At 39.2% G+C, this 25,204-nt stretch overlaps 1 protein-coding gene across 1 annotated transcript in view; it reads left to right on the top strand.

Annotated features, from left to right (window-relative positions):
- Positions 1 to 24,857: 24,857 nt before the first annotated feature.
- The window catches only part of LOC121436667 (protein ecdysoneless homolog), a 28,289-nt gene continuing 27,942 nt past the window's right edge, over positions 24,858 to 25,204 (top strand). Inside the window, exon 1 of the mRNA XM_041636673.1 lies at positions 24,858 to 24,985. The gene's annotated coding sequence lies outside the window, so the exon portion shown is untranslated. The remainder of the gene's footprint in view (positions 24,986 to 25,204) is intronic.

The following is a 25,204-nucleotide window of genomic DNA, read 5'->3' as shown; positions in this document are numbered from 1 at the left end:
TCCTTGGTGTAGGAGATTTTTGGGTATATAACTATTGATGCTGAGGGCCCCATGATTAGTGGCTCTCTGCATTTTGAGGAATTATGGCTTTCTGTAACAGTTTCCATCTGCTGAAGAAGCTTCTTTGATGAGAAATAGGAGTCACACATATTTTTGAAGAATGTGTGTTTAGAATACAGTTAGGAAGCATGCTGGTATGGTGGTAGTAATAGGTTTGTTAGTACAGTTAATTTTGGTGTGTGACTTTTAAATTTATTTTTGTGTTTATAATAAAGTATATAGGAATAAGTTTATACATATATATGAATTATGATAGTTTAGTAAACTCATGGTAGTAGGCTCTCCTCTAAAATCTGTGACCTCATAAGCCCAATGTACTCTAGTACCAGGTATGATGTCCTTCCTGTTGAGTAGGTCTTAAGTCCAATTAGACAGTAATTAGTTACCACCCAATTATGAATGCAACTATTGCACCTTTATAAATAGCTTGCCATCTAGTCACTATTGCAGTTCATAGGACTAACAGTCAGGTAGGACTTTCAGTTGCTTACCTCCCTTGGCAGTGTACACAGCACCTTCAGCCACTTGCTGAACCAGTTGTGCTCAGTGTGAAAGAACGAACCTCCCTTTCATACGAGCCCATCATTTTAAATGGCAGGTCTCAATGGGTCTAATGGACCTTTGTGGTTAAGGGCTCTTTAATTCTGAAGCTTTTGTACCTGGGATAGGTTTTTATATGGCATAACAGTCCTATTTTATTCTTTTGCATATATATATATATAGCTGTTCCAGCATGTCTTCTTAGACCATCATTTTCGTTTAAATGGTCATGAAGTCCCTGTTCAATAAAATCAATTCACCAAAAAAGCACAAGCTATTTCTAGACTCTCATTTCTATTCCACTGATTGACCTGCATGATTATCAGTGCCAGTACCACACTGCTTTTTATTAAGATAGGTTTGTATAAGCTTAGGAATAGAGATATGTGAGCCTTGTAACATTCTTGTCTTTTCCAATTCAATGTACCTTTTAGGGCTAATACTTCCTTCCATTTGTGTAGGAGCAGAGGGTTGTTAAAATCCGTTAGGAATTGCAATGATATACGATTGATAGGAAGAATAAGAATACCATTTTAACAATGTTTTTTTTTTTTCTAAAGAACCCACGATAGCTTTCTATTTCTGGGTCGGTCTGTTTTGATTTCTTCCAACAACGTTATATAGTTTGTGTGCAAGTCTTAAATTTCTTGATAAAGTATATTTTTAGGAATTTTCATCTCTATTGTATGAGTTTAAATGGAATTTTCAAATTTTCTTTGCAATTGTTCATTCCTGATGGATAGCTACAGGACTTATTTTTATGTGTTGGCTATTCATCCTGCCACACTCCTGAATATATTAACTAGCTCTAGTGGTCCTCTTAGCAGGTTTGTGTGTTATAAAGCACAAGAGAATGCCAACTGCAGAAACTTAGTTTAGTTCTTTTGTTGTTCTTTATTTTATTTTTAGCATTATTGTCAAGGCTGAAGACTAAGCTTCACTTCTCAAGATTCCATTTAGTTTCATGTCTTTTACTTCAAACTCTTGCACACTCTCTTCCTCCCCTCTCACAGGCAATTGAACTCTTCCCTTCCTCCATTCCTTCTCTTTCTCTCACTCCCTTCTCACAGGCAATTGAGCTCTATTCTCTACAGTAATTTTTTGGATCTCCAAAGGATGAGATTTGATCACTGGTATCTTTTTTCTTTCTAAAAATTTGTATGTAATTTTTTCATACAATGTATTTGATCGCATTCTTTCCTTCCCCCTAAACCGTGTATTTCTCTATCTTACCTTTAAAGCTATGCTTTATTTCTTCTTGTGGAATTGAGGTGCTAGATGATAATCTTTTACTTCATCCTGAAATTAAAATTTCATTTAAGGCAACACTACAGACAACATATTCCTTTTAATATTTTCTGTCTAGTATTATTTTAATTTGTCTTTATTACAGTGTATAGCTTGCTAGATTTGAAAACTCTTTGTTGACATATTTTTTGTTTTTCATTATTTTAAATGTGTCTTCAAATTCCTTCAGTCTCAATGGATTCTGATGATGAGTAAGTTAGAATTTTATTCAGGAACACATAAAACTGAGAAGATGCTTCTCTATTTTTTGTCTTCAGGATCACCATTCCATTTGTCCTCTGAATGTCTGACTATAATACATCTCATCATGGATCTCTTTTACTTCATTCTAATTTGATTCCATTAAGCTTTGTGTGTGTGTGTGTGTTTGTGTGTGTGTGTGTGTATAGTAATATCTTTCAAATTTCAGCTAAATTTCTACATCATTACTTGTTGAAATATCTTTTTCTTCCTCCGTCCCTTAGGGGATGGTCATTATTTATAGGTTGATCTAACCAATACTATACATTTCATTCTTTTATTTCACCATTCTGATTCTTGAATAATCTACATTTGCTAGGCTTGTCAACTCACTTCTACTCAAATCTGCTACTGAATCCAGTAAGGGATTTTTTGGGTAAAGTTATATTTCCAACTGCCAAGTTTCTAATTGGTTTGTTTTATGCTTTAATTAGTGATGTATTATTTCTTGGCTTCTTTTAATTCTGACCATGAGATTTTCTTTGGTGTAAATTACTTATTTTAAAGACCTTGTTTAGGAAACTCAATATGTATGTTCTACCAGAAAATTTTCTATTAACTTATTGCCCACAATATATTGGCTATATTTTCACGTTTCTTTACATGCTATCTAATTTCTTATTAATTGTTTGGGCTTTGGAATTTTATAAATGGCAGTTGTGGAAGTCAGATCCTATCCCTGGGTTTTGATTTTTATCCATATTCAATAGAGTTGTTGGTCTTATTTATGTAGTTATTAGTTTTTCTAATTTTTGTGATAAAATGCCAAGCAGAAACCATTTAAATGAATAGTTATTTATTTCTTCTTGTGACCTCAGAGGATTCAGTGCATTTGTGTTAAAGAATGAATAATAGAGCAGCTTACTCAATGGTGAAAAGAGCATGTGGCGGATGTTCAAAGGTTCTTCACATTCCAGCCTTCAAGAAACAGAGAGAATGAGCCAGGAACTGCTCAGAATCTTATACCCACAAGGACCCATCTCCAGATAAACATTTTGTCCAGTTATGTTCCATGTCCCAAAGTTTGCATAACCTCTAAAAATAGTGCCAACAACTGGGAAGCAAGCATTCAAGCTGTGAGCTTCTGGGATACATTTCAGACTTCAACAATTATTGCTCTTGACTAGTTTCATAAAGCCTATGTTCTTTTGTGTGTGTTTAATAAAGGCTTTCCTACATTAGGTTAATGCCAGTGTACTTATTAAGACGTGTCTTCAACACTTAGTATTGCTCTTATACCTCTTTAGCTGTCACGTCTTGTTTGCACAGAGCAGAATATTAGGTTTATGCTCTAGAAATTTCCTGGATACACACACACACTTGTGTGTGTGTTTATTTGATTCCTAGGAATATGCTAGAACATTTGAAAAGTCCTATGTCCAAAAGATCTTATTTCTAGTCTTTTTCCCTAACATATGTTACTTATCTTTAAATAGTTTCAACAATAATTTCTCGGCTAGCCATCACATCAGTGGGATAACGAGGTAAAATAAAAATTCTCAGACTTTTCTCTAGGGAGCCATCACACACACACAAAGAAATAGTAATAAGTAGCAGTGACCCATTTAAAAAATGTTCATTCTTCTCCTTGTAGTACCTCTCTCTAGGATATCAGCTGTTGTCTGAAAGGCCAGGATTGAGTTGGGGAATCAATGCAATTTAAAATTTCACAGATCACTCTTTCTATTCTAATTATATCATATTTTCTTAATTATTAATTTCTCTAGTTTTTTGCAACTTTTGGTTAGTGTCTGGCGTTTAGAAAAAGTTATTAGAACCATTACTTTTAGTTTGTAGGCTAATTTTGTGATACTATAGGACTTTAGATTTTTTTATTATAATAGCTTTTCTATGATTGATACTTGTCAGTTAACCCTTTTGCTTAAAGACACTTTCATCTTGAATTCTGTTTTTTATCCAGCAGTAGCTGACATTTAAAAACTTGCAATGCCATTTGAATGGGATAGATTTGTTTCTCCACATAATGTATGTGTTGATGTTTTCAACACCAATATGAACGTATTTAGAGAAAAAAAATATAGCATACAGCTAAGGTAAAATAAGATCATGATGATGGAGCCCTAATCTGATAGGGTTGGTGGTCTGAGAGCAGTAGAAAAGGAAATCATTTTTTCTCTTCATGTAGAAGACCACCAGAGAATTCAGTTGGAAGGCAAATGCTTACAAGCCAGGAGGAAAATCTTTACCAAACATAGATCCCACTGTTAGATCTCAATCTTAGACCTCAGTCTTTCAAAATTGTGAGAAAAGAGATTTGTATTGCTTAAGTCACTTGTTATATAATATTTAGTTGTAGCAACTTTAGATTACTAGTGCAGGCACTAATTGTTAAATTAGTGCTTCTTTCCTTTAATGTCCAATGCATCTGATTATTTATATACCTTGCTAAAATGCCACAGCTTAACATGTTGTGTGAGAGAGGGTCCGTTTGTTCTGTCCACCCTGCTAGCTTACACCCGAAATAACCACACAGAAACTGTCTTCATTTAAACACTGCCTGGCCCATTATCTCTATCCTGTTACTGGCTAACTCTCACATATTAATTTAACACATCTCCATTAATGTGTATCGCCACTTCACTGTCGCTTATGGGCATGAGTCTAACCAGCATCCATCTAGGGCAGGAGATGGCATCAGCCTGTCTGTCCTTCCCAGCATTCAGTTCTATTTACTCTGCCTACCTAAGTTCTGCCCTATCAAAAGGCCAAGGCAATTTATTTATTCAACCAATGAAAGCAACACATAGACAGAAGAACCTCCTACACCATTACCATGCCTCCACTACCAACATTATCTTAAACTTCTACAGGTCCAGCTACTGTAATCTTTGACATGATTTCCAAATTATCACATATGATAAATTCGCCCAATATTCTGCCCCTGTACATAGTTGGTACCAATATCTCCATTTTCAGTGTCTGCTTCATTCCTTCACATAAATTTATCACTAAGGCAAATCCACAAAGTATAAGATTATATTATAGATACATTCTGCCTCAACATGCCAATTTATACATTTCTTAAGGCACTTTTAGCCGCTTTCTAAATCCGCTACAGTCTTGTGATTAAGACAATGTAAGCTTTTTTATTTAAGTAATAGTATGATGTAAGTATTGCTAGACAAGCAATAACTGCCCTGGTCATCTTTTGCCAACTTGACACAAACTACAGTCATGTAGGAATAGGGAGCAACAAGTAAGGAACTGCCTCCACCAGATCACCCTTTGGTAAGTCTGCAGGGGATATTTCTTAATTAATAACTGATACGGGAGGACCCAGCCCACTGCAGGTGGTGCTGTCTCTGGACAAGTGGTCCTTGTTGATGCAAAAAGGCAGACTGAGCAAGCCCTGAGGAGAAAGCAGGGAAACAGTGTTTCCTCATGGCTTCTGCTTCAATTCCTGCTTTCAGATTTCTGCCTTGAATCCCTGCTCTAATTTCCGTTCATGATGAACAGTGCTGAAGTAAACCCTTTCTTACCAAAGCTTCTGTTGGTCACAGAGTTTTATCACAGCAATCGAACACAAGCTAGTAGCTAGTATAGAAATTGGTGTCAGGAATAAGGTATTGCTGTGCCAGACCTGATTGTCTTGTTTCAGGGGACGATCTATATGTGTTTGGTATTTCAGGATGGAAAAGCCATTAGTTCTCAGCGCTTAATGAGCTATCATGGGAACTTGGAAGATAGTGCCAAGAGTAGTGCAGATGATGGAGCCCTGGCTTATGATTCTAAGAGGGAAGTTTAAGTTAAGCATCTCCCAAAGACTCTGCCCCAAAGGCTGCTCATGTAGTATTTTGAATTAAGAATTTATGACGCTTGTCTCTGGGCTAAAGTTTTAACTAAGAGACCAGAACCACTGAAGCAAAACCTTTGCATCACAGGAACAAAATCAATGTTGATTGGCTGGAGCTGAGAAATTAGCAATGATTAACAATAGACCAGCCTCGATGAGGTGGAATCCTCTGAAAGTATTTCCTCAGGGTCGACGTACAGAAGGTGTGGCCCAGAAGGAGCCATGCTGGGCTTGCTTATAAGAAATAGTCGAGGCTGTTGCAGGAGCCATGCTGGCAACTGAACTGGGTAATGTATAAGAATCTCCCACATGTTACTGGTTTGGGTCACACGAGAGCTGCAGAATTTAAAGGGGTCATGCAAAACAGCTGAGGCTAGGCACCATGTGGCATGGTCAGAGTCACTAAAGAGAGGACAGGAATCTATTGGCGAAAGTGCAGCCTGTGGAGATCCAAGAATATTGGAAATGCCAGGCCTGTAGGGTGACCCCCAAGAACAGCAGCAGCTGTGGCTTGGAGCCAGCCTGAGCCTATGAGTCATGCTATGTGTGCTCTGAAAGGCAGAGCCAGAGTGGAGCTGCCTAAGTCCTTTGGAGCCCAGAAGATTGTGAGTGAACCCCAGATATTGTATGCTCAATTATTTACACTGTTGGAAGTAGTTTTGCTTTGCCTTAGCTGTGACAGGGCTGTTTATTTCCCCTAATTGAATCAAGAAAATATTTCAATTACTTTTAGTTTTCTAGGCGTCCACAGTTAATACACTTTTAAGGAGACATTGGATTTTTAAGGAGAACACATACTTTTTAAAGCAATGAAAAATTTAAAGGTCATAGAATATTTGAAGTATTATTATATTTTATACTGTGATATTAATAAGAAATATGACATCTTAGGGACAAACAAGAAAGGGAATTTTATGATTTAATAGGGATGTATTTGTGTGTCAAATGATAAAGGGTCAATTGTATTGGTTAGTCTTGGTTTGTTTGTCTTCTTTTGGTTTGCTTGTCAACACAAGCAAGAGACATCTAAGAACAGGGAACTTTAACTGAGAAAATGCACCCATCGAATTGCATTGTGGGTGGTGCTGCCCCTGAACAATTGGTCCTGGTTCTGGATGGTATAAGAAGCAGGCTGAGTCAAGCCAGTAACCAGTTCTTTTCCAAGTCTTCTGCCACAGTTTCTGCCTCCAGGTTCCTGCCTTGAGTTTATGCCTTGATTTCCCTCAGTTATAAAATGAAATAAAGCCAGTTACATGTCAATTCCTCAGGAGGTGGTATAAAATGACCTGGGAGTTATAAAATGAAATAAACTATTTCCTCCCAAAGTTGTTTTTGGTCATGGTGTCTTAACACAGCAATAGAAAAGAAACTAAACCAGGACCCACATTTAAAGCAGGCAGGCAGGTGATATGATTCAACTTGCCATCAAGCCTGGTGACTTGAGTTTAATCCTTACAACTGAAATAGTGAAAAGAAAGGAAAAATTATCACAAGTTTTCTTACAACTTACACACATGCAATATGGCACACAATCCTTCTCCTCACATTAAATAAGTAGATAAATGTAATTTTAGAAAGGTAGACTGAAGAAATTTCCCAGGAGGTAAAGTGATTTCCCTGCAAACATGAAGACCTAGAACTCATGGGAGGAAAAAAAAAAAACAACAGGTATGGTGTCTCCCTTGTAATCACAGTGCTAGGGAGGCTGAAATGGGAGAGATGGAGACAAATGGATACAGGATTACAGGATGGTCCCTGAGGCTCCTTACTCAGCCAGCCTAGCCTGCCTGGCAAACGCCAGTCGATGAGAGATCCTATTTCAATAAAGAAGGAGACCTCCTGAAGAATGACAATGTAACTACTGTGCTCTCTGTCCTCCAGGTACACTTTCCAGAACGGCTGTACATTTTCCAGAATTTTCCTCCACCATGCAGTCAACATGCAACTGCACACATGTGAACACAGACTCTCAAATAAAACAAAGTATGATGATTTTGGACATAGCGAATTAAGCCAAGATTATGTTCATTCTTGTATCAATGCACCTATAAAGCATAATTTTATCAAGAAAAAAAGCTCATAAGATAAAAACACCTGGGGTTTGTGCAAATAGCTCTGAAATCCTGCTGATATCCTTGCTCTTACGTAGGGTCTTTACTGGTTTCCTGTGACTAATATAGCAAGTTGTCATGAAATGTGCTGAAAACAACAAAAATTATTTCCTTACATCTCTGGAGATCATAAATTTGAAGTAGACTTACTGTAAATAAATGAAGACACAAGTAGCTTTGTATTCTATCTTGAGGCACTAAGAGAAAATTAATTCATCCCTTGACCTATAGGACCTTAATCCAACCTTAATGCCAGCAATATTCCATCTTCACAGGTCTCTTTACTTCTCTGATTGCAGTACTTTCTTCAGTGATTAAATACCCCTCTGCCTCCCTCTTAAAGGAACATTTGTTAGTCACCTGGATAGCTGAGGCTAATCTCTCCACCTGAAGATCCTTAATTGTATTCATCTGCAAGGTCCTTTTTCATATAAAAGAAAATTCACAGGTTACACAGTTTAGGGAACTCCCCACTATGGGAAATGTTACACAGTTTAGGGAACTCCCCACTATGGGAAATGTTATTCAGTCTAGCACAAGAACCAATCATATTACCACATTTTACTGCACAGGAATAGATGGAAATTTTAGTTACTCACACCCCCGTGGCTGTACATTTTCCAGAATTTTCCTTCACCATGCAGTCAAGAGTAGGACAGATAGCTTATTTAGACACTACTCCATAGGGATTTGGAAAAAAAATAAGATAATATATGCAAAAATGCTTAGCATAGTGCCTGGCATAGAGTAAACCCCTGGAATAGCAGATCATCTATTCTCCTTCTAGCCATTTGTATTGTTCGTGCGTATGCTTCCTCTTCCATTACCTCTTTTGTTTGTTTTTGTTTTTATGGAAGCTGAAATTTTTATTAACTATAGATCATTACACTGAGTGAATATTAATTCCGTGTTGTAATTGTCTCAATGGCTTAAATGATTTTAGCCAGCTCCTTGAGAAATTGGATTCAATCAGCATCTTGTTTTCACAGTAATGTGCAGGCTGATGAGCTGTGCTGTGAATAGCGAATGTGTCATCCTTGCCATTTTCCCACTGGCTTCATTTGCATTACTAGAATTATATTCTGTCCAGAGATTTTTTGCAGGAATCTCAAGGCAGTTGTCCATTTTGTAGTTATTGATTTCATTTAAAAAACAAAACTTAGATGAAACATATATTTAACTAACTGGGCATAGATCAACTATAATTATTTTTAATCAGTTTAAAGACTTCCAAAATTGACACTTCGTTACAAAATCTCTGGAGTTTAAAGGCTAAGTGAAGGCACTTGTTTCAATGTATATAGCCATTATATATAAGGTCTCAAAGATTGATATAGATAAATGTGCTTCTATCTTTTTCCTTATGCTTTTCAGTGAAACTTCTTGCACAACTCTGAGCTATAGTAATACTTATTTTGGAGAGTACCAACTTCATGTGTATAGAGCTTCACTCTCAAGAAGGTTTCTAAGCCTCTTTACCAAAAACATCAATTCTCTGCTTCCCAAGCAATTTTGCATATGATAATTTCTTGATAGGAAGTGGTGACAAATGCCTTTAATCCCAGCACTTGGGAGGCAGAGGTAGGCAGATCTCTGTGAGTTCGAGGCCAGCCTGGTCTACAGAGCCAGTTCCAGGACAGCTAGAGCTACACAGAGACACCTTACCTCAAAAAACAAGTAAAAAAAAAAAAACTTCTCACATCATTTCTTAATTACAAAGTCCTTTCCTGGGTGTTTTGGTTAGTTTGAGCCCTTTGATACACATTAGGATGAGATTTTTTTTTCTCCAAAAATTGATCTCAGCAGAGAAGTTTATCACATCAGGCAGCAGTTACTATAGAGAATCATTACTGTTCAAAGTGCTGAGAAAAAAGTGTTCAGTCGTCATTGAGACATGTAAATGGGCTTCCTAGACCTGCCAAGACTCAGGACCATCTTGGAAGAGGAGGTGGAATGAGTGTGCTAGGCAGAGGATGTGAAGGAGTGCTGTGAAATGCTGCCCTCTGGCCACGGGATGGCTGGTGCACTTGTGAAATGCGAGTTCTGTGGTTAGCTGCACAAGACCTGCACGAGCTCAAGCCAGTTCCAAATTGCAACAGGAAGTGGGGAGCAGCTCCCAAATGCACCTCAGCTAAGAAGATACTGACTGTTAGGAGGTATGACCACCATAGGTTTTCCTTGTCCCAGTGACTGTCCTTACTCTCATGTGCATATGGGCATAATTGGACCAAATTTAATTAATTTAAAAATGAAAAAAATGGCCTTTGGAGTTTGGTGGAAGCTATATTGCATCTGTACACCAGTTTGGGTGGAACTGTCATTTTTAAAATATTAGGTGCCAATCTACAAATGTGGATTATCTTTTCAGATATCACTTATTTTTAAAATAAAGATTGATATGAGAATAAAAGAGAAATACTGTAGCAAAGTACAAAGAAAGAACAAATTATTCCAAATCACAGTTGTTCTCTACTTTTTTTCCTCCAATGGCTTACTTTTTACTTTGGGAAAGGATTCCTACTGAGAAGTGATTTCCAAATCAAACTCTCTTCTCCCAAATTAGGTAATCTTCCTTTAGAGTGGTATATTTTTCCCCACACCACTTAACCCTGTCTGTCAAAGAATTTGCTATGGTTTTCTCATGCCTATAATCAAAAGCATTGTGAGAAAAGACACAGAGTCAAGCTGATACCCAGAATGAAGATCATTTTCTCTATTCATTAACTTAGAGTGGGTTTTCTGAACACTCAGGAACCTTAACGCAGAAACCCAGAAAGCATTTGTGTAATTTCTTTCTATATCTTAATCTTCATGATACAAGACTTGATTATCAATTTCAAAATCAGTTTCACTATTACTATAGGAGTCTGTTAATTTTTTAAGTAAATGATTTCTCTTGATGAATGCTCTATTAATTCAGTGTCCCTGTACCACATGTATACATTATTATTACTGTCTGTGTCCTATAGTGCATTGTTCTCAGGTTAGTCCTACTTACTTAGAAAAGCCTTACTTCCTTACCTCCTTCTGAACATGGGTCTCAAATATGGCTTCCCCTTATATATATACAAGAGATCCTTAGCTCATATCTCTAGAATAGAATGTTTCCCCATTCCAAGAAATGCCAGAATATGTGATCACAATCACGCCATAACATAGCACCACAGTTCCTAAATATATCTTGAGATTCCTTTAGCCTCTCCATTTAGGACTCACCTGAGTTAAGTACAGGAGACAGTGTAAGAGCAGCTTTCAAGTTCCTCTTTTAGGGTCTGGCAGATTAATCTGTACTTCAAAGTATTTAGGAACTGTGGTGGTGCATTGACCTCTATGTTATGGCCTGATTGCTACTCTCTTGAATTCAGAATAATCATGAATACCTGAATGAGATACGAGATTATCCTATGAAAATTCCCTTATACTAGGCGCCAGGAGACCCAGCATTGGGGTGAGTTTCTGACCCTGCAGCGCCAGCCCGGGAAGGGGAGTTCAGAGGTTCCTTGGCCCCTATCCTTCTTGAGCTCTCGGCAGGGCCCCCACTCCCTGCATACCTCCTCTTTCTTCCTAGCCCACCCAGCTTCCATCCAGAACACTCCCCAATTTGCCCCACCGCCCTCTTTCTGCACATAACATCACCCAGCCCAGCCAGTCTGGGCACTGGGTCCGAATCATCGGGGCACCCAAGCGGGCAGGAGTCTCTTTGTTTCTATGGCCTGCCTGCACCAAGCAGGGTAGGCGCTTTGTTTGCGACCTGCCCACCAGCATGGAGGCCTGATCTCTAGGCGCCAGGAGACCCAGCGTTGGGGTGAGTTTCTGACCCTGCGGCCCGGGAAGGGGAGTTCAGAGCTTCCTTGGCCCCCTATCCTTCTTGAGCTCTCGGCAGGGCCCCCACTCCCTGCATACCTCCTCTTTCTTCCTAGCCCACCCAGCTCCCATCCAGAACCCTCCCCACCTCGGCCCCACTGTCCTCTTTCTGCAAATAACATCACCCAGCCCAGCCAGTCTGGGCACTGGGTCCGAATCATCGGGGCACCCAAGCGGGCAGGAGTCTCTTTGTTTCTATGGCCTGCCTGCACCAAGCAGGGTAGGCGCTTTGTTTGCGACCTGCCCACCAGCATGGAAGCCTGATCTCTAGGCGCCAGGAGACCCAGCCTTGGGGAGACCCAGCATTGGGGAGAGACAACGTTGGGGAGATCCAGCATTGGGTAGGCAAGGAGACCTGATCCGGTAAAGAAGATCCATAAGGGAGCATTTGGAAGAAGAGATGGGTAGACGCCAAGGCAAGAATTCGCCCAACAAGCTGAAAAGCAACATGAAGCCACCAGAAACCAGCGACCTCACAACGGGAGGACATGAACACCTTAATCAAGAAGAAGTAGAAAAGGTTGACTTCATGAAAGTGATTGACGCCCTTAAACAGCATGTAAAAAATGCCCTTATAGAAATGGATGAGAAATATAACAGAAAGTTTGAAGAACTGAATAAATCAGTGAATGATACCCTAGAAAACCATGGAAAAACAATCAAACAGATAATGGAAATGGTGCAAGACGTGAAATCTGAAATGGAGGCAAAGAAGAAAACACAAACAGAGGGTCGGCTGGACATGGAAAATTTACGTAAACAAAGAGAGTCTACAGAAACAAGCATAACCAACAGAATACAAGAGATAGAAGAAAGAATCTCAGATTCTGAAGATACCATAGAGAAAATAATCACTCTGATCAAAGAAAACAGCAAGTCCAACAAACTCTCATCACAAAATATTCAGGAAATATGGGACACAATAAAAAGACCAAACCTAAGAATAATAGGAGTAGAAGAAGGAGAAGAAGTGCAGCTCAATGGTCCAGAAAATATATTTAATAAAATTATAGAAGAAAACTTTCCCAACCTAAAGAAAGATATACCTATGAAGGTTCAAGAAGCATACAGAACACCGAATAGGCTGGATCAAAAAAGAACATCCCCTCGCCATATAATTATCAAAACACAAAGCATACAGAATAAGGAAAGAATATTAAGAGCTGCAAAGGAAAAAGGCCAAATTACTTATAAAGGTAAACCTATCAGAATTACACCTGACTTCTCCATGGAAACCATGAAAGCCAGAAGGTCCTGGATAGATGTACTTCAGAAACTAAGAGACCATGGATGCAAGCCCAGTTTACTATACCCAGCCAAGGTTTCGTTCACTATAAATGGAGAAAATAAAATTTTCCAGGATAAAAACAAATTTAAACAATATGCAGCCACAAATCCAGCCTTACAGAAAGTAATAGAAGGAAAATCACTAACCAAGGAGTCCAACAATGACCACAATAACTCAGACATCTAGAGACCCTTCACCAACACAAATCAAAGAAGGGAAACACACAAACTCTACGACTAAAAAAATGACCGGAGTTAACATCCACTGGTCATTAATATCACTTAATGTCAATGGACTCAACTCACCTATTAAAAGGCACAGGCTAAGAGATTGGATACGAAAACAGGATCCAACATTCTGCTGTTTACAAGAAACACACCTCAACCACAAAGACAGGCACCTACTCAGAGTAAAGGGCTGGGAAAAGGCTTATCAAGCAATTGGACCTAAGAAACAAGCAGGTGTGGCCATACTAATCTCTAACAAAGTTGACTTCAAACTTAAATCAATCAGAAGAGATGGAGAGGGGCATTTTATACTCATAACAGGAACAGTTCAGCAGGATGAAGTCTCAATTCTGAACATCTATGCCCCTAATTTGAAAGCACCCACGTACATAAAAGAAACATTGCTAAAACTCAAGGCAGCCATCAAACCGCACACACTAATAGTAGGAGACTTCAACACTCCTCTCTCACCAATGGACAGGTCAAACAGACAGAAACCTAACAGAGAAATAAGAGAATTAATGGAGGTAATGAATCAAATGGACTTAACAGACATCTATAGAACATTCCACCCAAATAGGAAAGAATATATCTTCTTCTCTGCAGCTCATGGAACCTTCTCAAAAATCGACCACATAGTCGGTAACAAAGCAAACATCCACAGTTACAAAAAAATATTAGTAACCACCTGTGTCTTTTCAGATCACCATGGATTAAAGTTAGAATTCAACAACAATGCTACCCCAAAAAAGCCTACAAACTCATGGAAACTGAACAGTCAACTACTGAACCATACCTGGATTAAGGAAGAAATTAAGAAAGAAATTAAAGTCTTCCTGGAATTCAATGAAAATAAAGAAACAACATACTTAAACTTATGGGACACTATGAAAGCAGTCCTAAGAGGAAAGTTCATAGCACTAAGTGCCCACTTAAAGAAAACAGAGAAAGCTCACATTGGAGACTTAACAGCCCAACTGAAAGCTCTAGAAAAAAAAAGAAGCAGACTCACCTAGGAGGAGTAGAAGACTGGAAATAATCAAACTGAGGGCTGAAATCAACAAAATAGAAACACAGAAAACAATCCAAAGAATCAATGAAACAAAAAGCTGGTTTCTGGAGAAAATCAACAAGATTGACAAACCCCTATCCAAACTAATCAAACGGCAGAGAGAGAATTTGCAAATTAATAAGATCAGAAATGAAAAGGGGGACATAACCACAGACACAGAGGAAATTCAGAGACTCATTAGATCTTACTACAAAAGCCTATATGCCACAAAACTGGAAAATGTAAAGGAAATGGACACTTTTTTAGATAAATACCATATACCAAAGTTAAACCAGGACCAGGTGAACAATCTAAATAAACCTGTTAGTCGCGAAGAATTAGAAGAGGTTATCAAAAACCTCCCTACCAAAAAAAGCCCAGGACCAGATGGTTTCAATGCGGAATTCTACCAGAACTTCCAAGAAGACCTAATACCTATACTCCTTAATGTATTTCACAATATAGAAACAGAAGAGTCATTGCCAAATTCCTTTTATGAAGCTACAGTTACTCTGATACCAAAACCGCACAAAGACTCAACCAAGAAAGAAAATTATAGACCAATCTCACTCATGAACATCGATGCAAAAATCCTCAACAAAATACTGGCAAACCGAATCCAAGAACACATTAGGAAAAATATCCATTATGATCAAGTAGGCTTCATCCCAGGGATGCAGGGCTGGTTCAACATACGAAAATCTATCAATGTAATCCAGCATATAAATAAACTGAAAGAAAAAAACCATATGATCATTTCATTAGATGCTGAAAAAGCATTTGACAAAATTCAACACCCCTTTATGATAAAAGTATTGGAGAGATTAGGGATACAAGGGTCATACCTAAATATAATAAAAGCTATATACAGCAAGCCGACAGCTAACATTAAATTAAATGGAGAGAAACTTAAAGCCATCCCACTAAATTCAGGAACACGACAAGGCTGTCCACTCTCGACATACCTCTTCAATATAGTACTTGAAGTTCTAGCAATAGCAATAAGACAACATAAGGGGATCAAAGGGTTTCGAATTGGAAAGGAAGAAGTTAAACTTTCGTTATTTGAAGATGATATGATAGTGTACATAAGCGACCCCAAAAACTCCTTTAGTAATGTGGCAGGATACAAGATAAACTCCAAAAAATCAGTCGCCCTCTTATACACAAAGGATATGGAAGCAGAGAGGGAAATCAGAGAAGCTTCACCTTTCACAATAGCCACAAACAGCATAAAATATCTTGGGGTAACTCTAACCAAGGAAGTGAAAGATCTATTTGACAAGAACTTTAAGGCATTGAAGAAAGAAATTGAGGAGTATACCAGAAAATGGAAGGACCTTCCTTGCTCTTGGATTGGGAGGATCAACATAGTAAAAATGGCAATTCTACCAAAGGCAATTTATAGATTCAATGCAATCCCCATCAGGGTCCCATCAAAATTCTTCACAGATCTTGAGAGGACAATAATCAACTTTATATGGAAAAACAAAAAACCCAGGATAGCCAAAACAATCCTATACAATAAAGGATTGTCTGGAGGCATTACCATCCCTGACTTCAAACTCTATTACAGAGCTACAGTGATGATAACAATGTGGTACTGGCATAAAAACAGAGAAGTTGACCAATGGAATCGTATAGAAGACCCGAATTTTAACCCACAAACCTATGAACACCTCATTTTTGATAAAGGAGCCAAAAGTATACAATGGAAGAAAGACAGCATTTTTAACAAATGGTGCTGGCATAACTGGATGTCAACCTGTAGAAGAATGAAAATAGACCCATATCTATCACCATGCACAAAACTCAAGTCCAAATGGATTAAAGACCTCACTATCAGTCAGAACACAGTGAACCTGATAGAAGAGAAAGTGGGAAGTACCCTACAGGAGATGGGCACAGGAGATCACTTCCTATGTGTAACCCCAACAGCACAAACTTTAAGGGCAACATTGAATAAATGGGACCTACTTAAACTGAGAATCTTCTGTAAAGCAAAGGACACTGTCACCAAGACAAATAGGCAACCTACTGACTGGGAGAAGATCTTCACCAACCCCGCAACAGACAAAGGTCTGATCTCCAAAATATATAGAGAACTCAGGAAACTAGACTTTAAAATGCTAATTAACCCAATTAAAAAATGGGGCACTGAACTGAACAGAGAATTCTCAGCAGAGGAAGTTCAAATGGCCAAAAGACACTTAAGGTCATGCTCAACCTCCTTAGCAATCAGGGAAATGCAAATCAAAACAACTTTGAGATATCATCCTACACCTGTCAGAATGGCTAAAATAAAAAACTCCAATGATAGCCTTTGCTGGAGAGGCTGTGGAGGAAGGGGAACACTCATCCATTGCTGGTGGGAATGCAATCTTGTGCAACCACTTTGGAAATCGGTGTTTCGGTTTCTCAGGAAATTCGGGATCAACTTACCCCTGGACCCAGCAATACCACTCCTGGGAATATACCCAAGAGATGCCCTATCACATGACAAGAGCATTTGTTCAACTATGTTCATAGCAGTATTATTTGTAATAGCCAGAACCTGGAAACAACCTAGATGCCCTTCAATGGAAGAATGGATGAAGAAAGTGTGGAATATCTACACATTAGAGTACTATGCTGCTTTAAAAAACAATGACTTCTCAAATTTTGCATGCAAATGGATGGAAATAGAAAACACTATCCTGAGTGAGGTATCCCAGACCCAAAAAGATGAACATGGGATGTACTCACTCATAATTGGTTTCTAGCCATAAACAAGGGTCACGGAGTCTACACTTGGTGATCCCAAAGAAGCTAAGTAAGAAGGTGAACCAAAGGAAAAGCATATAGTTGTCCTCTTGACTATGGGAAGTAGACAAAATTGCCGGGGAGAAAATTGAGATCTTGGGGGTGGGGTGGGATGGGGGTAAGGGGAGATGGGGAGAGAAAAGGGAGAAGGGGAGAATGGGGGGGAGCTTGGGAAAGGGGGAGGATTGGGATGAAGGAAGGTTGGATGGGGGAGCACGGAAGCACGGTTCTTAGTTAAGGGAGCCACCTTAGGGTTGGCAAGAGACTTGAACCTAGAGTGGCTCCCAGATACCCAAGCCGAGGTCCCCAGTTAGTTCCTTGGGCAGCTGAGGATGGGGAACCTGTAATGACCCTATCCTAGAGCAATACTGACGAATATCTTGCATATCATCATAGAACCTTCATCTGGTGATGGATGGAGACAGAGACAGAGACCCACACTGGAGCACTGGACTGAGCTCCCAAGGTCCCGATGAGGAGCAGAAGGAGGGAGAACATGAGCAAAGAAGTCGGGACCACGAGGGGAGCACCCACCCACTGAGACAGTGGAGCTGATCTATTGGGAGCTCACCAAGGCCAGCTGGACTGTGACTGAAAAAGCATGGGATAAAACTGGACTCTCTGAGCATGGCGAACAATGAGGGCTGATGAGAACCCAAGGACAATGGCACGGGGTTTTGAACCTACGTAATGTGCTGGCTTTGTGGGAGCCTAGCCAGTTTGGATGTTCACCTTCCTAGAAATGGACGGAGGGGGGAGGACCTAGGACTTCCCACAGGGCAGGGAAATCTGACTGCTCTTTGGGCTGGAGAGGGAGGGGGAGAGGAGTGGGGGGAGGGGGAGAAGGGTGGGAGGAGGGGGAGGGAAATGGGAGGCTGGGAGTAGGAAATTTGTTTTTTTTTCTCTTTTCTCAATAAAAACAAAAAGTTAAAAAAAAAGTTAAAAAAAAAAGAAAATTCCCTTACAGAAAGGGTGATTGTGATCAGACCCTCACCTGATATTCCAGCTACTCGTTCTTATGTTTCTGCCCAGTTGCGCATAACCCTAATTAGATGCACCTGGTCTCAGAGTTAAACTAGGAGAGTATGGTTTCACTCACCAAGATTTCAGGTGGTTTCCACCCATGCTAGAATGGGACTTCTTGGCAACACTATTATTTAGGACTCATTTGTTGTACATAAACCCTCACCCATGTTGTGGTAAGTTGTTGACTGAGGTTTTCTCTCCTGCACGGTTCTGCACCTGTTAAGTACCAAAGAAATCACATAGAGGTTTACATTAGTTATAAACTGATTGGTCTAGTAGCTCAGACTTCTTCTTAACTAATTCTTATAACTTACATTAGCCCATAATTCTTGTTTGAGTTCGCCATGTGGCTTGGTACCTTTTTTTGGGCGTGACAGTCACACCTTGCTTCTTTTGTGGCTAGGTAATGACTGCAGACCAAGCTTTTCTCTTCCCAGAATTCTCCTGTTCTTGTTGCCCCACCTCTACTTCCTGCCTGGTTGTCTTGCCTATACTTCCTGCCTGGCTACTCGCCAATCAGCATTTTATTAAAATTCAACTGACAGGGTACAAACCATTGTCCCACAGCAGTAAGTGAACTCAATAAACTCAGTGGTCCAGCAAACTGGACTAAAGTCAGATTGCTTCTTTGGTTTGTCTTTAGTGCTGTATCAGGGGCACCACAGTTCACCAAACAGATCGAGGCTTTTCCTGTTGTGGCAGTTACTGTAGTACGGCATTTGGTATCTGGAAGCCATGGAACTGTAGATTTATTGTTCCCCTTCTAGTGTGCATTCAATAAGTGGACTTGGGTGGATGCCAGAGCCAGTTGTGCTTTGCAGCCCTTAGGAAACATCAAGGGCAATGGTCAAAAGTAGACAGATACAGAAATAGAGTGGTGCAGGCAAAAGGAACAAAATTTGGCATAAAGTTGTTCAATTATTCCCCCAGAGTATCGTGTGTATATTTCTCTCCTAAGGGTAGAGATTGTTCCCCCATCCAAGTACACATTAGCAGCAAGCTGTGGCCACTGAAGAAACAGAGACCTGCTTCAATACCAGAATTTAATCTGTCAGATCCAGCTGAAGCAGAAAGAGCATTTTATTGTTTCTCCTGTTCCTTTTTGCTATGACATCAGGCCTAGCTCCTTTGGGGGTATGGAAATCGTCAGGAGCCTTTGGTGATGCCTAATGATGGGAAGTGCAGTGGAACATGAGGAATGATTGTGGGTTGATGTCCTAAAGTTGATATTTGGGATATAAATGATAGAAGAGAACCAACTCCTGCAAGTTGTCCTTTGACTTCCACATATGCACTGTGATATTTGCAAAGCCACACACAGACACATACTCTCTCTCTCTGTCTCTGTCTCTCTCTCTCTCTCTGTCTCTCTCTCTCTGTCTCTGTCTCTCTCTGTCTCTGTCTCTCTCTCTCTCTCTCTCTCTCTCTCTCTCTCTGTATGTGTGTATAATATATGAACTATGTTCATATAATCTTTATTCACAATAGCCAGAACCTGGAAACAACCTAGATGTCTCTTGACCAAAGAATGAATAAAGAACATGTGATATATTTGCTCTATGGAGTATTACTAAGCTGTTTTTTTAAAAAAAAAAAAAAGGACATCATGAAATTTGCTGGCAAATGGATGGAACTAGAAAAAAAATATCATTAGTGAGTTAACCCAGACCCAGAAAGACAAACATGGTATCAACTCACTCATAAGTGGATATTAGCTGTAAGTAAAGGATAGCCATGCTACCATCCATAGAGCCAGAGAGGTTAGGAAACAAGGAGAGCCCAGGAAGGAAGCTTGGGTCTCCCCGGGAAGGGGAAAAAGGAGAGATTTTGTGGCCAGATTGGGGGTGGGTGAGGATGGGAACATGAGGGATTGAGAGGAGAGAAGGGTATGAAGGAGGAAAATATGAATACTGAATGAATCACTGGTTTAGGATCTGCTTCACATGAGAAGCCACATGTTTGGTACTATAAGACAAAATTCTATAGCTAGGAGGTCATAGGTCCCAGAGAAGAAACTATTGTTCTTATTTTGGTTAGTGGAAATTATATGCCTGTCAAATTGCCTAATTGCTTTCTTAGCATTTATGTTCAAGCCCAACGATTATTGCTGCTCTGAATCATGGTCAAGGAAGCTTCTTTTTGAATGGGCACCAGTTATTTCAAAGGCTCATAATTAGTCAAACTGCTACTGAGCATAAAAGAGTACTGCTATGATGTAGCAATCCAATAGCCAGCTCTAAATGGATGAAAACAATCATTCATCTGTATCAAAATGCAAAATGCAGGGTTTTTCATAGGAAAGGAAGCAAAATGAACGTAAAACCAAATGAAGCACTGTAGAATGCTGTCCTCTGCACATGTCATAGCCATTACCTTCTTGAAATTTCAGCTACCATTATTACACTCATAGGACTGGGCTTTTAACATTACATCATAGAAAGGAGTGATGTCATTGGATAATCAGCTGATGTTACAGCTGTCTTCCTCCTAGCTCAGTATTCAGTTGGTATCCAGAGGTGCCCCAGTGCATTTGAGATAGGAGATTTAGAAGAGGAGGGCTCCATTTATACAGTGCTTGGGACGTCAACAGCCGTGACACAGCTCTTCTAAGACCACCTACTTTCTTGTAAGTAAACATTTATCTCTGCTTTTTAAGTCATTGCAGAAGATTCATTTGTTCACTAAGTTAGACTTGAATGGACTGTCCATTTGATCTGACATTATCTGGGGTGAATTAGACATTTGTTTACACCTCACTAGGAAAGTTCAGGCAGCAAGGCTCTTTCTTTACTAATATGCCATCTGATAGTCTAAAACCTTCATAGACAAGCCACAAATAAGATATAGTATTTTAGAAAAATTTCAACAACCAAAAGAAGTATTGGCATACATGCACACAAGGGCATTCTTGTATAGTGTAGGGAGAGTGGCTGCTAATCCCTACCTAAAGCTCTGAGAGAGAAGCAGAGGAGTGGAAGATAAATTGGTGTTGGGACAATGGATTGAAGGGCAGGGCAGGGCAGGACAGAGCCAATGGCAGTAGGAATGGATAAATGCCAGTGTTGAAATATTAGCAGAAATCACTGTGTACATATGTTAACTACTTTTGGGCATGAAACTAATACACAAGCAATCCATTTTCTCCCTTATTAGTTAAATCATGGAGTAGTTAGAATAAGGCAAATGACAATTTCAATTTGTACCATACAAAAGAAAAGAAAAAGGAAAACTTCCTAAGAGACTAAACTTATCTGGGCAATACTAGATAAATTAATGAGTTATTAAACAGGCTTCATGCTTATGATCAATCAATATTGTTTGTTACAGGAAAATAATATATTTTACTTCAAAGAAATGTTAAATTTGCATTAGGAAGTTCTGGAGAATAGTATACATATACATACATATATACAAATATATACATATACAAATATATATATATATATATTAAAGAATTGACTTACTTCATACTTCATTGTTGAGGCCTAACAAGTAGAAAACCAAGTAATAGAACAGCAGGTTAGAACCCAAAGAACAATCTGATGCTTCACTGTGAAGTTCAAAGTGGTCCAGAGGCAGAATTCCTTATTTTTCCATAGACCTTCAAATGAAATATAGTCACTGACAGTCTTAGTAAACTGCAAATCACATCAAAATAACAACTTCACAGCAGCATCTAGGGTACCAACCAAAATCAAGGTACCACAGCCAAATTTACTTGACATGTAAAATTAGCCATCACACTCAATGAAGAAAATGTCACACAATTTTGTATGAAGTTTTTGTCCATAGAAAAGAACCTAACATAGATTTTTTTTTCTAGATCTAATCCATCATTTTCTCCAAGGTGATGCTATATGCAAAGCAGTCAAAACCCCAAACCTAGGGATTCTCTCTGCAGAGACAAAGCTTTCAAGAAACTAAAACATCTTATAATAAGGAGAAAAACTATAGCTTACAGTTTCAAGAGCCCACAGCTGTCACTTCTGTTTCTCACAGTGACTTCCTTCTGTTTCTCAATAGTCTTATGAAACGGATGGCCTCTGTTTAATATTAACGGGAGTGCCACAGGTGCTTTTCCAGGATAACATAGGATAAGCCACCAGCTTTATGTTATTTCTGTTCCTGGAAGCTAGAAACAAATGTGTAACAGAGACAGTCTTGACTCCACTTTGAGGAATCTTTGTTTGCATGGGGCTCAAACCAAAAGAAATGATTTTCACCATGGCTATGCTTTAGAATCTTTAAGGTTCTTGAAAATTATTCACGTCAGACCTCATCTCCCATTACTCTGCTTCAGCTGAATCTAGCACACTACTTACAGGGCAGAAGGGGTTTCTTTGTATATTTCTCTCATATGGGAGTGGTAACATATGTGGAGATTTACTCTATTAATGTCCATTATCTGAATAATATGGTGGAGTTTGTTATTATATCTTATACATGTATGCCATATACTTCAGTTAAATTTATGCCTCCATTACCCAAACTTGTATTCCCTCTCCTTGCATTGATTTCCTACTTATTTTCTGTTAATTCCTATTCTAAATTCATTTTAGTTTTAGATCTAGAGTCTCCACAAGAGAAAATACATGATACTTGACTTCTGAGTCTGGTTCAATTTGTTTAACATGATCCTCAGTTCCATTCATTCACTTGCAAATAAGTTACTGAAATAGATTGTGTTTAGTGATAGTATTAAGTTATCAGGGAGAGAATCTACAGTTACATGGAGACATTGAGTCTAGTTATGGGAATGACAGATTACTTCATCAAAGAGCTTATATTTGAACCAAGTTTTCTGTGGCTCAAGGAGCAGGATGGAAGGGTTAACTAAAGAAAATGGTGCGTAAATATGTGGTATGAAAATCTACAACTTTCTATTTTGTATTTATTTTTGAAATTATAATAGAGTTACATAATTTATCCCTGCCCTCCAAACTCTCCTACATTCCCTTTCTTGCTCTTTTTTAACATTTATGGCCTCCTTTTTCATTAATTGCTTAGCATATATAATTGTAACATATTCAGTCTGTATGATGTTTACATGTGTGTATTCAGGGCTGAACATTTTGCTACTCTATAACCAAATGGTGGGCCTTCTCTGGGGAAGACTATTTCTCCTATTCTTAGCATTCCCTAGTTACTTGTGTAGTGATATTTTGTTTGTGCTTTAACAAACAAAGCTTGCCTGAAGATCAGAATGCAGAGCTAGCCACACTAGTTGGCTGTAGAGGCCATGCAGTGGTAGCAAACACCTTTAATCCCAGGAATCAGGAGACAGAGGCAGAAGGATCTCTGTTAGTTCAAGGCCACCCTGGGCTACACGAAATTAATCCAGTCTAAAAAGAGAAACAGAACCAGGCCACAGTGGTAGCTCACACAAAGTTGATCCCAGCACTTGGGATCACATGCTTTTATTCCTAGCACTAGGGAGGAGGAGACAGGAGTGATATGACTGGGTGGAGAGAGGAATATCAGTCAGGAGGAGACAGGAGCTCAGGATTCAGTCTGAGGCTTTGTAGAGAAGACATTTAGTCTGAGGACCAAATACCACATTTAGTCTGAGGACCAAATACCACATTGAGTCTGAGGATTTTGTAGAGGAAGGCACTAGTGGCTGGTTGCTCTGCTTCTCTTATCTTTCAGCTTTCATACCCCTAAAATTTGACTCTGTGTTTTTATTATTAAGACCAATAGAAATCGTGCTACATTCTGTATGTAGTGCTTTGTGTAAGATTGAAGCATCATGGACTTTCCCACATCTGTTTTCAAATGCCTATTGGTATCTTCTTTGTTAAGCTCATGTTTAGGTGTTGTGTTGGTGGAACTATATGGGTGTAACTTCTGACTTTACTAGGAAACTCCTTGATCGCATGCCTGTTAATCTTTCTGCCCCCTCTTCCACAGTGCTCCTTGAGTCTTAAGGTGCCAGAGTATCTTGTAGATGTACCCAATGGGACTTGGCTTCACAACTCTGCATTTTGATCAGGTGTGTGGTCTCTGTCACAAAGAGAAGCTTTCATGGTTAAGAGTTAGCACTAAGAATAGATGTTTATATTGTTGTTAGAGATTATGTTGGTTTAGTAAAATAGTGACTAGTATGGTCTCCTGCAAGATCCATAACTTCAGTACCCCTGAGGAGATGGCCAGGTTTCCAGTACCAGTCATGATTTCTCACTTGTTGTGTGGGTCTTAAGTCCAATTAGAGAGCTGCTGTTTATTGCCAAGGTATGAGTGCAGCTAATGCAACCAGAGAGTTGTTGTATTACTCCTGTTGTTTGGAGTGTTTGGACTTCATTTCTAGATAGAATTGCTGCTTCCCTCCTTTGGAAGCTTGCATGGCACTTTCTGGTACCCTGAAAACTAGTACTCAGGGAGGAGGCTTTCCGTTCAGTTCCAGATCAGGAACCTCTGAACCCTGTGTCTGAAGTGCACGGCGTATTCCACCTCTTAAGCGCAACGAAGAGCACTAGCAAAACGTTATGTGTTTTGGTTGTTTCCTGGAGAGCCCTGGTCGATAACTCAAAAAAGAGAATTTCATGTCTGCTACTGGACATTTTTATTACGTGCTCTTTGGCTCTTTTTTTTTTTTATTGTTGCGTTTTTACCTGCTTTCGGCTTTACAGTGATACTGGCTTCGTAGAAGCGATTGTGAGTATTCATTCTGTTCATTCTGCTTCTTTTCCTCCTCCTCCTCGTCGTCGTCGTCGTCGTCCTTAATAGCTTAAGAAGGATTCGCTGTAGATGTCTGAATGCAGTGAATTCATCTGGCGCTGACCCCTTTTTTGCTGGAAGGCTTTTCATTATCATTTCAATTTCCTCATTTATTGTGGTTTTGTTTAGGTTGTGGACTTCTTGGCGGTTTGGCTG

This window comes from Microtus oregoni, unplaced genomic scaffold, assembly GCF_018167655.1.
Source record: "Microtus oregoni isolate MIOR12 unplaced genomic scaffold, Mior012 000050F_001, whole genome shotgun sequence".
Lineage (NCBI taxonomy): Eukaryota > Metazoa > Chordata > Mammalia > Rodentia > Cricetidae > Microtus > Microtus oregoni.
The sequence above is the reverse complement of the archived record's forward strand: the minus strand, read 5'-3'. Positions and strand labels throughout refer to the sequence as shown.